At 33.9% G+C, this 15,911-nt stretch overlaps 1 long non-coding RNA gene across 1 annotated transcript; it reads right to left on the minus strand.

Moving 5' to 3' along the window:
• Positions 1-3,038: 3,038 nt before the first annotated feature.
• Positions 3,039-4,712, minus strand: LOC129357251 (uncharacterized). The gene is made up of 3 exons (XR_008605496.1): positions 4,623-4,712; positions 3,519-3,640; positions 3,039-3,370 (listed from the first exon to the last, which is right to left on the minus strand). It is a non-coding gene; the product is annotated as an uncharacterized LOC129357251 (long non-coding RNA).
• Between the last annotated feature and the right edge of the window lie 11,199 nt (positions 4,713-15,911).

A 15,911-nucleotide genomic window follows, 5' to 3' on the forward strand; every position in this document is an offset into this window, starting at 1 on the left:
GGTGATTAACAGACTTTTCAACAATCTAAGTTGTCTTGCCAAGAGTTAAAACAGTCACATTTCCTTCTCTGTTACATTTATATTTACGATTTCACTATTTTACTGGAATAAAATTCCTATTGAATGAGTAGCTTGGGATTCCCAAATACAAAGTAGAACGGCGCATAGAAATCCAGCTTAAGTTTGAATGTCTGAGGCTTAAAGCTGAGCACATCCTTAAATTCAGTTCTGCTGGAGAAAGAAACGTCACAGTTTTTATGTTTTCTGTCCTGTGAAACCATTAGCACACAATGAATCTCTTCATCAACTGATGTACTTTCTACAGTCATATGAAAAAGTTTGGGCGCCCCTATTAATCTAAATTATTTTCATCTCTAAATATTTGGATGTTTGCAATAACTATTTCAGTTGATATAACCAATAACTTATGGACACAGTAACATTTCAATATTGAAATGAGGTTTATTGGACTAAAACTAAATGTGCAGTACACATAAACACAAAATTTGACAGGTGCAAAACTATGGGCACCTCAACAGAAAAGCAACATTAATATTTAGTAGATCCTCCTTTTGCAACAATAACAGCCTCTAGTCGCTTCCGGTAGCTTCTAATGAGTTCCTGGATCCTGGATGAAGGTATTTTGTGACCACTCTTCTTTGCAAAACAATTCCAGTTCAGTTAAGTTTGATGGTCGCCGAGCATGGACAGCCCGCTTCAAATCATCCCACAGATGTTCAACAATATTCAGGTCTGGGGATTGGGATGGTCATTCCAGAACATTGTAATTGTTCCTCTGCATGAATGCCTAAGTAGATTCGGAGCGGTGTTTTGGATCATTGTCTTGCTGAAATATCCATCCCCGGCGTAGCTTCAACTTCATAACTGATTCTTGAACATTAGTCTCAAGAATCTGTTGATATTGAGTGGAATCCATGCAAAACTCAACTTTAACAATATTCCCAGCAGCATTGGCCACACAGCCCCAAAGCATGATGGAACCTCCACCAAATTTCACAGTGGGTAGGAAGTGTTTTTCTTGGAACGCTGTGTTTTTCTGCCGCCATGCATAACGCCTTTTTTTATGACCAAACCACTCAATCTTTGTTTCATCAGTCCACAGGACCTTATTCCAAAATGAAGTTGGCTTGTCCAAATGTGCTTTTGCATACCTCAATCGACTCCGTTTGTGGCGTGCTTGCAGAAAAGACTTCCGTCGCATCACTCTCCCATACAGCTTCTGTTTCTGCAAAGTGCGCTGAATTGTTGTGACACCATCTGCAGCAAGATGATGCTGCAGGTCTTTGGAGGTGGTCTGTGGGTTGTCCTTCATAGTTCTCACCATTCTTCTTCTCTGCCTCTCTGATATTTTTCTTGGCCTGCCACTTCTGGGTTTAACATGTACTGTCCCTGTGGTCTTCCATTTCCTTACTATGTTCCTCACAGTGGAAACTGACAGTTTAAATCTCTGAGATAACTTTTTGTATCCTTCCCCTAAACAACTGTGTTGAACAATCTTTGTTTTCAGATCATTTGAGAGTTGTTTTGATGTGCCCATGATGCCACTCTTCATAGGAGATCCAGACTGGAGAACAACTTGCAATCGGCCACCTTAAATACCTTTTCTCATGATTGGATACACCTGGCTATGAAGTTCAAAGCTTAATGAGGTTGCCAAACCAATTTTGTGTTTCAGTAAGTCAGTGAAAAGTAGTTAGGAGTATTCAAATCAATTAAATGATAAGGGTACCCAAATTTTTGCACCTGTCAAATTTTGTTTTTATGCATATTGCCCATTTTCTATTAGTACAATAAACCTCATTTCAGTACTGAAATATAACTGTGTGCATCGGTTATTAGATATATCAAACTGAGATAGCCGTTGCAAACACCCAAATATTTAGAAATAACAATAATAAAGATTAATGGGGGTGCCCAAACTTTTTCATATGACTGTATGTATGTTAAATGCAGAGAATCAGGGCAAGTACATTGTTATTAGAAAATATTATTGTTTTTGCAATCAGAACTGACTATCATTAGGTTAAATGAATAATTATTTTTTTAAAAACAACATGATGATTTCAGGTGAAGCAAACTGAGTAGACGGGGGATAATGAAAGCTACAACAAAACATTGACCATCTGGGACATGAGATCAACGGTAAGCTGGACAGTTTTGCCACAGAGGTACAGGGCCTGGCAGAGCGGGTTAACGAGGCGCAACAGAGGAAAACAGCTTCAAGAGCTTCATATAGAGTCCAGTTCCAGAAGAAACGACGTCCATGTCAGAAGGCCAAGCGGGAAACTTCACTGCATAGTATATGGGCTCTTTGCACCATTTCATGGATCTCCAAACAGTCCTGAATTAAGAACATCTTAAAACCTTTCTCCGGCTTACTTGTTTTGGCTTCGGATCGATGTACATTGTTAATTGTTACCTTGGAAAAGCCCTGCAGATACCCAGCATAAAGTACCATCTATTGCTATCCTGCCACCTTGTGGTGCACAATAGGAACAACTTGTTTGGTTGCAGACTTAAAAATACTAGGAAATATGTACTGCTTATCAGATACACACTGGTTTGTAAGATATGAATATCTTGAAGGAGCACACCAGTCTGTGTGGAAATAACCTACAAAGTGTGTTTTACTTGGTGAATTATTACTGAAATAAAAAAAAACTTTATAATAATATTGTTAGTTTTAACTAAGTGGATAAGTAGATATATTGCACATGTATAAAAAATAGAAGAACCTGTTTGTTTGTTTTTTAACAAAAGTTTGAATACATTTCAGAGTTACTGAACTCCTGGTGACGTTTTTTTGATGACAGTTCATTTTTAGAGCATGAAGATGTTGGAGACTAGGTTTTGAAAGAGAAATCCGTTTTGTGTTACACTCGATAATTTTGTGATTATTCTAAAATATGCTAATATTTAATATGGTCATAAATACATTTCACCATCTGTATTTGTTCTGTTGTAGTTTTGTTGACTCTGTTTTGGGGTCTCTTAATTTTTATTTTTTTTTACTGCTTTGCTGCAAGGAAATTTGCCCTAAGAGGACAATAAATTAACACTGATATGTTTTCATACTCAAGATCTCCATGTAGAAAATAGTGGGATGTTCCTTTGATGGATTGACTCATAATGATTCCCATAAACAGAGCTGAGAACCTGAAAGTTAATTTCATGGTTTGTGTTCATTGACTGTTTCCACTTAGGCTTTTGGTGCTTGGGCTCAAATCTGCCCTACTTTCTCAGAATCTGTAGTGAGTCTCAACTTTTGCTTTCGCTTCCTCTGGAGGAGTGGACCAGAACCCATACTGCAGTGCAAGCCTGGTCCAGAACTACAGGAAACATCTGGTCTCTGGAATGGGAAACAAAGATTTATGGCCCAATATTAACTGGGTTTTCCCAATAAGTATCTAACACTTATTCCACACAATAAAATGCAAATTACACATTCTTTAAAACAATAATGCAAGGTAATGTAATTTTTAAAAAAGATTTCATACTTCTTGCGCTGCATCGTGAAACAGACATTTGATTGTGTGAATCCTCTGTAAAACAGTGCTACTGTTGCTGACCACTGAGGGTGATGGGTCAGGCTGACAGGTCACATAAATCCAGCACAGAACTAGAAAATAATTAAATGTCAAAATAATGTTTTTGGCCTAAAATAACTAAAGATTTACATCCCTTCTAACGTCTCCAGCCATAGTATTTAAGTGATGCCAAATCAAAATATTCAACAACTTGGTCAGTAGATATTTTATTAATAATTAGATATTTTTTAAGTTTCTTGTTTTTCAATTTTTCTTATTTTAAATTGCTTTTGTAAATATTGTCAATGTAAAGCTGCAGATGTCCAGCATTAGCATAAGTGTACATGAAAATGCTACGAAAACAGTTTGAAAACTGATGCATATTGTATTTCCATATTTTACTCTTGTCTGTGTATCGACAAAAACAATTTAATGGGAAAGATAGTGAATCACATTATGCATATGTAACGGGTAATAGATACAGATGAAATTCTTGCTAAAATATGTTTTGTAATTACTATGTGATGAATGGTTTTTGGCGCCCCCTACTGGTTGCCTATAAATAGAAAGCTAAACCGTAAATTAGACGCAGTCTGTTCAGCGCTCTACTGTGTATGCGGAGAGCTGGTGGACCAGTAGTGGAGCTCACTGTGCTAATTTGTGTTGACCATTTATTACAGAAAATTCAACCAACTGGCCTCCTTTGTGTGTATGACGGGACGGGCATAAGGGGAAGCTGTTACACATAACAAAACGTACATACAACAAGCTGTGGAGCTTGTTTTAACCTACTAGCTATTGCTTGGATTAATGCCACAAAATAATTATACATATTAACTTATTGAATTTTTGGAGTACAAACTTCTTATCGCACTCTGACATAAAAACAATCTAATTAACGGACTACTTTAAAAAAAACCCTGTTAAATATGCTATAACAAGGTTAGCACGCTTTGACGGTTAACCTGCAGCTAGCTCATGTTGCTAAAACAACGAACTATGTACATAACACCACACGATCAAAAAGCATTCAAAACGAAGGAATCTAAACAAAATCAAAAAAGGTGAGCCTACCTTTTACTGACTCTTAACGCAGTAGCAAAGGTTGGACCTTGAATTTAAGGTCATATTTAACTGGGAGTTGGAGCACGCTGTTATTCTACGGAGAATTGTCTCCAACTGCTCCGGTATCTCATAATTATGACTTTGAAAGTCGAAATTATGACTTTGAATCTCATAATTATGACTTTGAATCTCATAATTATGACTCTTAATCTCATAATTGTGACTTTGAATCTCATAATTATGACTTTGAAAGTCGAAATTATAACTTTGAATCTCATAATTATGACTTTGAAAGTCGAAATTATGACTTTGAATCTCATAATTATGACTTTGAATCTCATAATTATGACTCTTAATCTCATAATTATGACTTTGAATCTCATAATTATGACTTTGAAAGTCGAAATTATAACTTTGAATCTCATAATTATGACTTTGAAAGTCGAAATTATAACTTTGAATCTCATAATTATGACTTTGAAAGTCGAAATTATGACTTTGAATCTCATAATTATGACTTTGAAAGTCGAAATTATGACTTTGAATCTCATAATTATGACTTTGAATCTAATAATTATGACTTTGAACGTCGAAATTATGACTTTGAATCTCATAATTATGACTCTTAATCTCATAATTATGACTTTGAATCTCATAATTATGACTGAATCTCATAATTATTACTTTGAATCTCATAATTATGACTCTGAATCTCATAATTATGACTCTGAATCTCATAATTATGACTCTGAATCTCATAATTATGACTTTGAATCTCATGATTATGACTTTGAATCTCATAATTATGACTTTGAATCTCATAATTATGACTCTTAATCTCATAATTATGACTTTGAATCTCATAATTATGACTTTGAATCTAATAATTATGACTTTGAACGTCGAAATTATGACTTTGAATCTCATAATTATGACTCTTAATCTCATAATTATGACTTTGAATCTCATAATTATGACTGAATCTCATAATTATTACTTTGAATCTCATAATTATGACTCTGAATCTCATAATTATGACTCTGAATCTCATAATTATGACTCTGAATCTCATAATTATGACTCTGAATCTCATAATTATGACTTTGAATCTCATGATTATGACTTTGAATCTCATAATTATGACTTTGAATCTCATAATTATGACTCTTAATCTCATAATTATGACTTTGAATCTCATAATTATGACTTTGAAAGTCGAAATTATGACTTTGAATCTCATAATTATGACTTCGAATCTCATAATTATGACTATGAATCTCATAATTATGACTTTGAAAGTCGAAATTATGACTTTGAATCTCATAATTATGACTTTGAATCTAATAATTATGACTTTGAACGTCGAAATTATGACTTTGAATCTCATAATTATGACTTCGAATCTCATAATTATGACTTTGAATCTCATAATTATGACTTTGAATCTCATAAATATGACTTTGAAAGTCGAAATTATGACTGTGAATCTCATAATTATGACTTTGAATCTAATAATTATGACTTTGAACGTCGAAATTATGACTTTGAATCTCATAATTATGACTTTGAAAGTCGAAATTATGACTTTGAATCTCATAATTATGACTTTGAAAGTCGAAATTATGACTTTGAATCTCATAATTATGACTCTGAATCTCATAATTATGACTCTGAATCTCATAATTATGACTTTGAATCTCATGATTATGACTTTGAATGTCATAATTATGACTCTGAATCTCATAATTATGACTCTGAATCTCATAATTATGACTGAATCTCATAATTATGACTTTGAATCTCATAATTATGACTCTGAATCTCATAATTATGACTCTGAATCTCATAATTATGACTCTGAATCTCATAATTATGACTCTGAATCTCATAATTATGACTTTGAATCTCATGATTATGACTTTGAATCTCATAATTATGACTTTGAATCTCATAATTATGACTCTTAATCTCATAATTATGACTTTGAATCTCATAATTATGACTTTGAAAGTCGAAATTATGACTTTGAATCTCATAATTATGACTTCGAATCTCATAATTATGACTTGAATCTCATAATTATGACTTTGAAAGTCGAAATTATGACTTTGAATCTCATAATTATGACTTTGAATCTAATAATTATGACTTTGAACGTCGAAATTATGACTTTGAATCTCATAATTATGACTTCGAATCTCATAATTATGACTTTGAATCTCATAATTATGACTTTGAATCTCATAATTATGACTTTGAAAGTCGAAATTATGACTGTGAATCTCATAATTATGACTTTGAATCTAATAATTATGACTTTGAACGTCGAAATTATGACTTTGAATCTCATAATTATGACTTTGAAGTCGAAATTATGACTTTGAATCTCATAATTATGACTTTGAAAGTCGAAATTATGACTTTGAATCTCATAATTATGACTCTGAATCTCATAATTATGACTCTGAATCTCATAATTATGACTTTGAATCTCATGATTATGACTTTGAACGTCATAATTATGACTCTGAATCTCATAATTATGACTCTGAATCTCATAATTATGACTTTGAATCTCATAATTATGACTGAATCTCATAATTATGACTTTGAATCTCATAATTGTGACTCTGAATCTCATAATTATGACTCTGAATCTCATAATTATGACTTTAAATCTCATGATTATGACTTTGAATGTCATAATTATGACTCTGAATCTCATAATTATGACTCTGAATCTCATAATTATGACTGAATCTCATATTATGACTTTGAATTTCAGAATTGACTTTGAAAGTCAAATTTATGACTTTGAATCTCATAATTATGACTTTGAATCTCATAATTATGACTGGATCTCATAATTATGACTTTGAATCTCATAATTATGACTCTGAATCTCATAATTATGACTGAATCTCTAATTATGACTTTGAACGTCGAAATTATGACTTTGAATCTCATAATTATGACTTCGAATCTCATAATTATGACTCTTAATCTCATAATTATGACTTTGAAAGTCGAAATTATGACTGAATCTCATAATTATGACTTTGAATCTCATAAATATGACTTTGAAAGTCGAAATTATGACTGTGAATCTCATAATTATGACTTTGAATCTAATAATTATAACTTTGAACGTCGAAATTATGACTTTGAATCTCATAATTATGACTTCGAATCTCATAATTATGACTCTTAATCTCATAATTATGACTTTGAATCTCATAATTATGACTGAATCTCATAATTATGACTTTGAATCTCATAATTATGACTCTGAATCTATAATTATGACTTTGAACGTCGAAATTATGACTGTGAATCTCATAATTATGACTTTGAAAGTCGAAATTATGACTTTGAATCTCATAATTATGACTTTGAAAGTCGAAATTATGACTTTGAATCTCATAATTATGACTCTGAATCTCATAATTATGACTGAATCATAATTATGACTTTGAATCTCATGAATTATGACTTTGAACGTCATAATTATGACTCTGAATCTCATAATTATGACTCTGAATCTCATAATTATGACTGAATCTCATAATTATTACTTTGAATCTCATAATTATGACTCTGAATCTCATAATTATGACTCTGAATCTCATAATTATGACTCTGAATCTCATAATTATGACTCTGAATCTCATAATTATGACTTTGAATCTCATGATTATGACTTTGAATCTCATAATTATGACTTTGAATCTCATAATTATGACTCTTAATCTCATAATTATGACTTTGAATCTCATAATTATGACTTTGAAAGTCGAAATTATGACTTTGAATCTCATAATTATGACTTCGAATCTCATAATTATGACTATGAATCTCATAATTATGACTTTGAAAGTCGAAATTATGACTTTGAATCTCATAATTATGACTTTGAATCTAATAATTATGACTTTGAACGTCGAAATTATGACTTTGAATCTCATAATTATGACTTCGAATCTCATAATTATGACTTTGAATCTCATAATTATGACTTTGAATCTCATAAATATGACTTTGAAAGTCGAAATTATGACTGTGAATCTCATAATTATGACTTTGAATCTAATAATTATGACTTTGAACGTCGAAATTATGACTTTGAATCTCATAATTATGACTTTGAAAGTCGAAATTATGACTTTGAATCTCATAATTATGACTTTGAAAGTCGAATTATGACTTTGAATCTCATAATTATGACTCTGAATCTCATAATTATGACTCTGAATCTCATAATTATGACTTTGAATCTCATGATTATGACTTTGAACGTCATAATTATGACTCTGAATCTCATAATTATGACTCTGAATCTCATAATTATGACTTTGAATCTCATAATTATGACTGAATCTCATAATTATGACTTTGAATCTCATAATTGTGACTCTGAATCTCATAATTATGACTCTGAATCTCATAATTATGACTTTAAATCTCATGATTATGACTTTGAATGTCATAATTATGACTCTGAATCTCATAATTATGACTCTGAATCTCATAATTATGACTGAATCTCATGATTATGACTTTGAATTTCAGAATTGACTTTGAAAGTCAAATTATGACTTTGAATCTCATAATTATGACTTTGAATCTCATAATTATGACTGGATCTCATAATTATGACTTTGAATCTCATAATTATGACTCTGAATCTCATAATTATGACTGAATCTCATAATTATGACTTTGAATCGAAATTATGACTTTGAATCTCATAATTATGACTTCGAATCTCATAATTATGACTCTTAATCTCATAATTATGACTTTGAATCGAAATTATGACTGAATCTCATAATTATGACTTTGAATCTCATAAATATGACTTTGAAAGTCGAAATTATGACTGTGAATCTCATAATTATGACTTTGAATCTAATAATTATAACTTTGAACGTCGAAATTATGACTTTGAATCTCATAATTATGACTTCGAATCTCATAATTATGACTCTTAATCTCATAATTATGACTTTGAATCTCATAATTATGACTGAATCTCATAATTATGACTTTGATTCTCATAATTATGACTCTGAAGCTCATAATTATGACTCTGAATCTCATAATTATGACTTTGAATCTCATGATTATGACTTTGAACGTCATAATTATGACTCTGAATCTCATAATTATGACTCTGAATCTCATAATTATGACCTTGAAAGTCAATTATGACTTTGAATCTCATAATTATGACTTTGAATCTAATAATTATGACTTTGAACGTCAAAATTATGACTTTGAATCTCATAATTATTACTTCGAATCTCATAATTATGACTCTTAATCTCATAATTATGACTTTGAATCTCATAATTATGACTGAATCTCATAATTATGACTTTGAATCTCATAATTGTGACTCTGAATCTCATAATTATGACTTTGAATCTCATGATTATGACTTTGAATGTCATAATTATGACTCTGAATCTCATAATTATGACTGAATCTCATAATTATGACTTTGAATCTCATAATTATGACTCTGAATCTCATAATTATGACTGAATCTCATAATTATGACTTTGAATCTCATAATTATGACTCTGATCTCATAATTATGACTCTGAATCTCATGATTCTGACTTTGAATCTCTCATAATTATGACTTTGAATCTCATAATTATGACTCTGAATCTCATATTATGACTTTGAATCTCATAATTATGACTTTGAAAGTCAAAATTATGACTTTGAATCTTATAATTATGACTCTGAATCTCATAATTATGACTTCAAATCTCATAATTATGACTGAATCTCATAATTATGACTTTGAATCTCATAATTATGACTCTGAATTTCATAATTATGACTCTGAATCTCATAATTATGACTTTGAATCTCATGATTATGACTTTGAATCTCATAATTATGACTTTGAATGTCATAATTATGACTCTGAATCTCATAATTATGACTCTGAATCTCATAATTATGACTGAATCTCATGATTATGACTTTGAATTTCATAATTGACTTTGAAAGTCAAAATTATGACTTTGATTCTCATAATTATGACTTTGAATCTCATAATTATGACTGAATCTCATAATTATGACTTTGAATCTCATAATTATGACTCTGAATCTCATAATTATGACTGAATCTCATAATTATGACTTTGAATCTCATAATTATGACTCTGGATCTCATAATTATGACTCTGAATCTCATGATTATGACTTTGAATCTCATAATTATGACTTTGAATCTCATAATTATGACTGAATCTCATGATTATGACTTCAAATCTCATAACTATGACTTTGAATCTCATAATTATGACTTTGAAAGTCGAAATTATGACTTTCTGTTGGTCTTCTTTTTCCTTGGCGGAAATGGGCTTCCATATAAATTACTTTTTTTTTACCCATATCTTTGTTTTTTGCTTCCTAAATTTTCAGCTGAATCCTGTTTTTTTTTTTTTATCTTCCTGCATAAAATTTTACAGTAAGCAGCTGGTTGTGTCTTTCATTTAACTGATTGTAACATTAAAATCCAAATAGAGCTAAACTACATTGCATAGCCTCTATGAAAATGATTCATACAAATGAGTCTTGGCTATAATTCTCATTCGTCTGCAGTTCACCAACTATCAGAGCTACGTTTTCAGAAATTATGACTATGACCAGATGGCTATATATCACAACAAGACTTTGAGAGTATTGCAGCTAATTTCCCATTTCTGGACTCATTTTGTGTTTTGGATAAAGATCAGTGAGTGTGAAAAATAACTGACGCATCTGTCTGCTGTCATAGCAAATCAATTTAACTAATTTATGAACCATTTGGTGGATTGTGGAAAACGTGTGGCGATTGGTCTATGCTTTACTTACAGTCTGCAGTAATGCTCAAGGAAGATGGAAGGTTTGCTTTTTAAAAATGAATTGATGATTGGGATTTCATCCCCTCAGTTTGCATTTCCTCATCACCAAACTCAAAGTAATGTTGATTTTGTGGGATTAAACAATTTGTCTGAGACATTCTTCTTTGAGAAAATGGCAAATTTGATGTGTGTTTGCAATCATTTACTAACTGGTAAACTCAGCTGGATTGAAGTTTTATTCATCAGACACAAAGTGACACTTCAACTAGAAACTAGACAGAATGAGAACAGCCTAGAAATCACAAAGGCACAACCCAATGTACGCACTTTTTATCTAAAAAATCTTTTTGTACTGTGGGAGGAAGCCGGAGTACCCGGAGAGAACCCACTCATGCTCATGGAGATCAAGAGGTCTTGGGTTTGAACCCAGGCCAGGATTCAAACCCAACCTCTGTTTCGCAAGTTTTTTCACTTTTCATCGAAATGAAAAGTGAAAAAACAAGATGCTACATACTTAAAATCAGGCAGTCAAGATAATCGACAACATGCCTTCTTACTTCTCTTCACTGCCTTCTTATCATCCCAAATTTCCACAGGTGGTGGGGGAGGTAGAGGTGAAAACCTCCTAATCTTCAAAGCTTCCCAGCCGGGGAAGTTTGTTTTGGAAGAAAACTAAAAGAATCTTTTGGAGTCCAATCTTCTAGGGCTCTTTTTGATGGAGGAGAAGCTTTCTGCTCTTTAGGCTTCTCTTTGTTTCCATCTTCCACATCGATGTCTTTTACGTCCTCCTTTGTTGAAGATGTCGGCTCTTCCGGCTTTTCTTGTTTAGTTCAGAGACTCCTGGCTGAGGAGTCTCTTCCACGCCGATGTCTTTTACGTCCTCTTTTGTTGCAGACGTCGGCTCTTCCGGCTTTTCCTTGTTTAGTTCAGAGACTCCTGGCTGAGGAGTCTCTTCCACGCCGATGTCTTTTACGTCCTCTTTTGTTGCAGACGTCGGCTCTTCCGGCTTTTCCTTGTTTAGTTCAGAGACTCCTGGCTGAGGAGTCTCTTCCACGCCGATGTCTTTTACGTCCTCTTTTGTTGCAGACGTCGGCTCTTCCGGCTTTTCCTTGTTTAGTTTCAGAGACTCCTAGCTGAGGAGTCTCTTCCACACTGTTGATTTTTGCTTCATCTTTGGTTGAAGCGACGCAAACTTCTCCAGCCGGAGAAGTTTGCGTCGCAGGTGGTGAAGGCCTGAAAAGATAGGCATCTATCACATCATAATCATCCATCCATTGTGCAGAGGGAAGATTATCCTCTGAGCAATCCTCTCCAGCCGGAGAAGGATTGAAGAGAAAAGCGTTAAAATCATCCGGCCACTCTTCCTGGTAGGGAAGTCTATCCTCGTCACTCTCTTCTCCAGCCGGAGAAGGATTGAAGAGGAAGGAATCAAAGACATCCAGGTCCTCATCCTTAGATGGCATTCCAAATTGTAGGTTTGGCAGGATAACATTCAATGTTTTCCTGATGGCTGTGCTGGCCAAATAACCAAGCCCAAAAGACACAGGAAAGAAAAATGTCGTTCCAATCGCTTTCAGATCCAAAGACATGGCTAAACAGAATTGCAACTGAAAACTGAGGTTTTGAGATGCAAGTTTTTATAGCCTCAGAGGTTCTTAGATCTATGACATAGAACTATGTCATAGATCTAAGTCATTGATGAGGTCTAGCTACAATGAGCTCACTGTAGTTCTGGACAATGTCTTGCTTCTGATCGTTGCTATAGCAACAGTCAGATCAGTTCTGCATGATTGAAACTATTAACCCTTTGCAACTGCTTGACTTCATCATTGGAGGCGCCATGACGGACGTCGGCAGTGAAGGATGGGAGAACTGAACAGAGTGACTTCAGTTATTTATCCAAGTTGTTTTTACCAGTTTCTTGGTGGCTTCTTCTTGTTGGAGTGGAGATAACTTGTCTGTGAACGTAACAAACCTGATTGGGGATCATAGACGGTGATATTTACAAAAGTTGGAAATTGCTAGCTTCCAAACCGACCCATACTTCCTCCATCCTGATGTGTTCATCAAATTATTGATTTGTCCTGAATTCACACCAATTTATTTATATCACTATGTCATAAATAGAGTTTCCCCTTACACTGGAGCAACATTAAAAACAATCAAAAAATCACCAGAGAGGAGCATTTGAAAGGCCAAAAGGTTATTTTATGCAATTACTTGGCTGCTAGATTGTGGGATGTGTTGCCTCTATTTTTATGCTGCTTAGATTGTATTGATTCCTGCATTTTCTTTCAGTGTGAAACAAAAATCATACAACTCTGCATTGATCTAAAGAAGCAAAACGAAGCAAGCAGAAAAAAAGACTCCCTGTCCCCAAAACAATGAATATTTATCAATTTAAAGCTAAACATATTTAAACCCACCTGTGTCCCTTGTTTCTGGTCAGGTCCCCGTCTGGTCACGTCTAGTCGGGTCCTTCCAGTCTGTGTGTTGTTTTTGAGGTTCACCAGTTGCCACCAGCAACCTGGACTTTTAGAGTTATTTGTGTGCCAATCAGCATTAAAACCATAATTTATGACATTGCAACCTGGGTCCGCTGCATTTTTCCTCACCACCTTCATCGCACCTCATAACATTAACATTGTGAATAGGAAATAAGTTTCTTTGCTTGGTAGAAAATAGGTGAACTGAACCTTTTATGAGTTGTGTTTAGAAATGTGTCGTCATTTATGGGGTGATTAACAGACTTTTCAACAATCTAAGTTGTCTTGCCAAGAGTTAAAACAGTCACATTTCCTTCTCTGTTACATTTATATTTACGATTTCACTATTTTACTGGAATAAAATTCCTATTGAATGAGTAGCTTGGGATTCCCAAATACAAAGTAGAAAACGGCGCATAGAAATCCAGCTTAAGTTTGAATGTCTGAGGCTTAAAGCTGAGCACATCCTTAAATTCAGTTCTGCTGGAGAAAGAAACGTCACAGTTTTTATGTTTTCTGTCCTGTGAAACCATTAGCACACAATGAATCTCTTCATCAACTGATGTACTTTCTACAGTCATATGAAAAAGTTTGGGCGCCCCTATTAATCTAAATTATTTTCATCTCTAAATATTTGGATGTTTGCAATAACTATTTCAGTTTGATATAACCAATAACTTATGGACACAGTAACATTTTAATATTGAAATGAGGTTTATTGGACTAAAACTAAATGTGCAGTACACATAAACACAAAATTTGACAGGTGCAAAACTATGGGCACCTCAACAGAAAAGCAACATTAATATTTAGTAGATCCTCCTTTTGCAACAATAACAGCCTCTAGTCGCTTCCGGTAGCTTCTAATGAGTTCCTGGATCCTGGATGAAGGTATTTGTGACCACTCTTCTTTGCAAAACAATTCCAGTTCAGTTAAGTTTGATGGTCGCCGAGCATGGACAGCCCGCTTCAAATCATCCCACAGATGTTCAACAATATTCAGGTCTGGGGATTGGGATGGTCATTCCAGAACATTGTAATTGTTCCTCTGCATGAATGCCTAAGTAGATTCGGAGCGGTGTTTTGGATCATTGTCTTGCTGAAATATCCATCCCCGGCGTAGCTTCAACTTCATAACTGATTCTTGAACATTAGTCTCAAGAATCTGTTGATATTGAGTGGAATCCATGCAAAACTCAACTTTAACAATATTCCCAGCAGCATTGGCCACACAGCCCCAAAGCATGATGGAACCTCCACCAAATTTCACAGTGGGTAGGAAGTGTTTTTCTTGGAACGCTGTGTTTTTCTGCCGCCATGCATAACGCCTTTTTTTATGACCAAACCACTCAATCTTTGTTTCATCAGTCCACAGGACCTTATTCCAAAATGAAGTTGGCTTGTCCAAATGTGCTTTTGCATACCTCAATCGACTCCGTTTGTGGCGTGCTTGCAGAAAAGACTTCCGTCGCATCACTCTCCCATACAGCTTCTGTTTCTGCAAAGTGCGCTGAATTGTTGTGACACCATCTGCAGCAAGATGATGCTGCAGGTCTTTGGAGGTGGTCTGTGGGTTGTCCTTCATAGTTCTCACCATTCTTCTTCTCTGCCTCTCTGATATTTTTCTTGGCCTGCCACTTCTGGGTTTAACATGTACTGTCCCTGTGGTCTTCCATTTCCTTACTATGTTCCTCACAGTGGAAACTGACAGTTTAAATCTCTGAGATAACTTTTTGTATCCTTCCCCTAAACAACTGTGTTGAACAATCTTTGTTTTCAGATCATTTGAGAGTTGTTTTGATGTGCCCATGATGCCACTCTTCATAGGAGATCCAGACTGGAGAACAACTTGCAATCGGCCACCTTAAATACCTTTTCTCATGATTGGATACACCTGGCTATGAAGTTCAAAGCTTAATGAGGTTGCCAAACCAATTTTGTGTT

Source organism: Poeciliopsis prolifica, unplaced genomic scaffold (assembly GCF_027474105.1).
Source record: "Poeciliopsis prolifica strain line A6 unplaced genomic scaffold, Auburn_PproV2 SCAFFOLD233, whole genome shotgun sequence".
In the NCBI taxonomy this organism is placed as follows: Eukaryota; Metazoa; Chordata; class Actinopteri; order Cyprinodontiformes; family Poeciliidae; genus Poeciliopsis; species Poeciliopsis prolifica.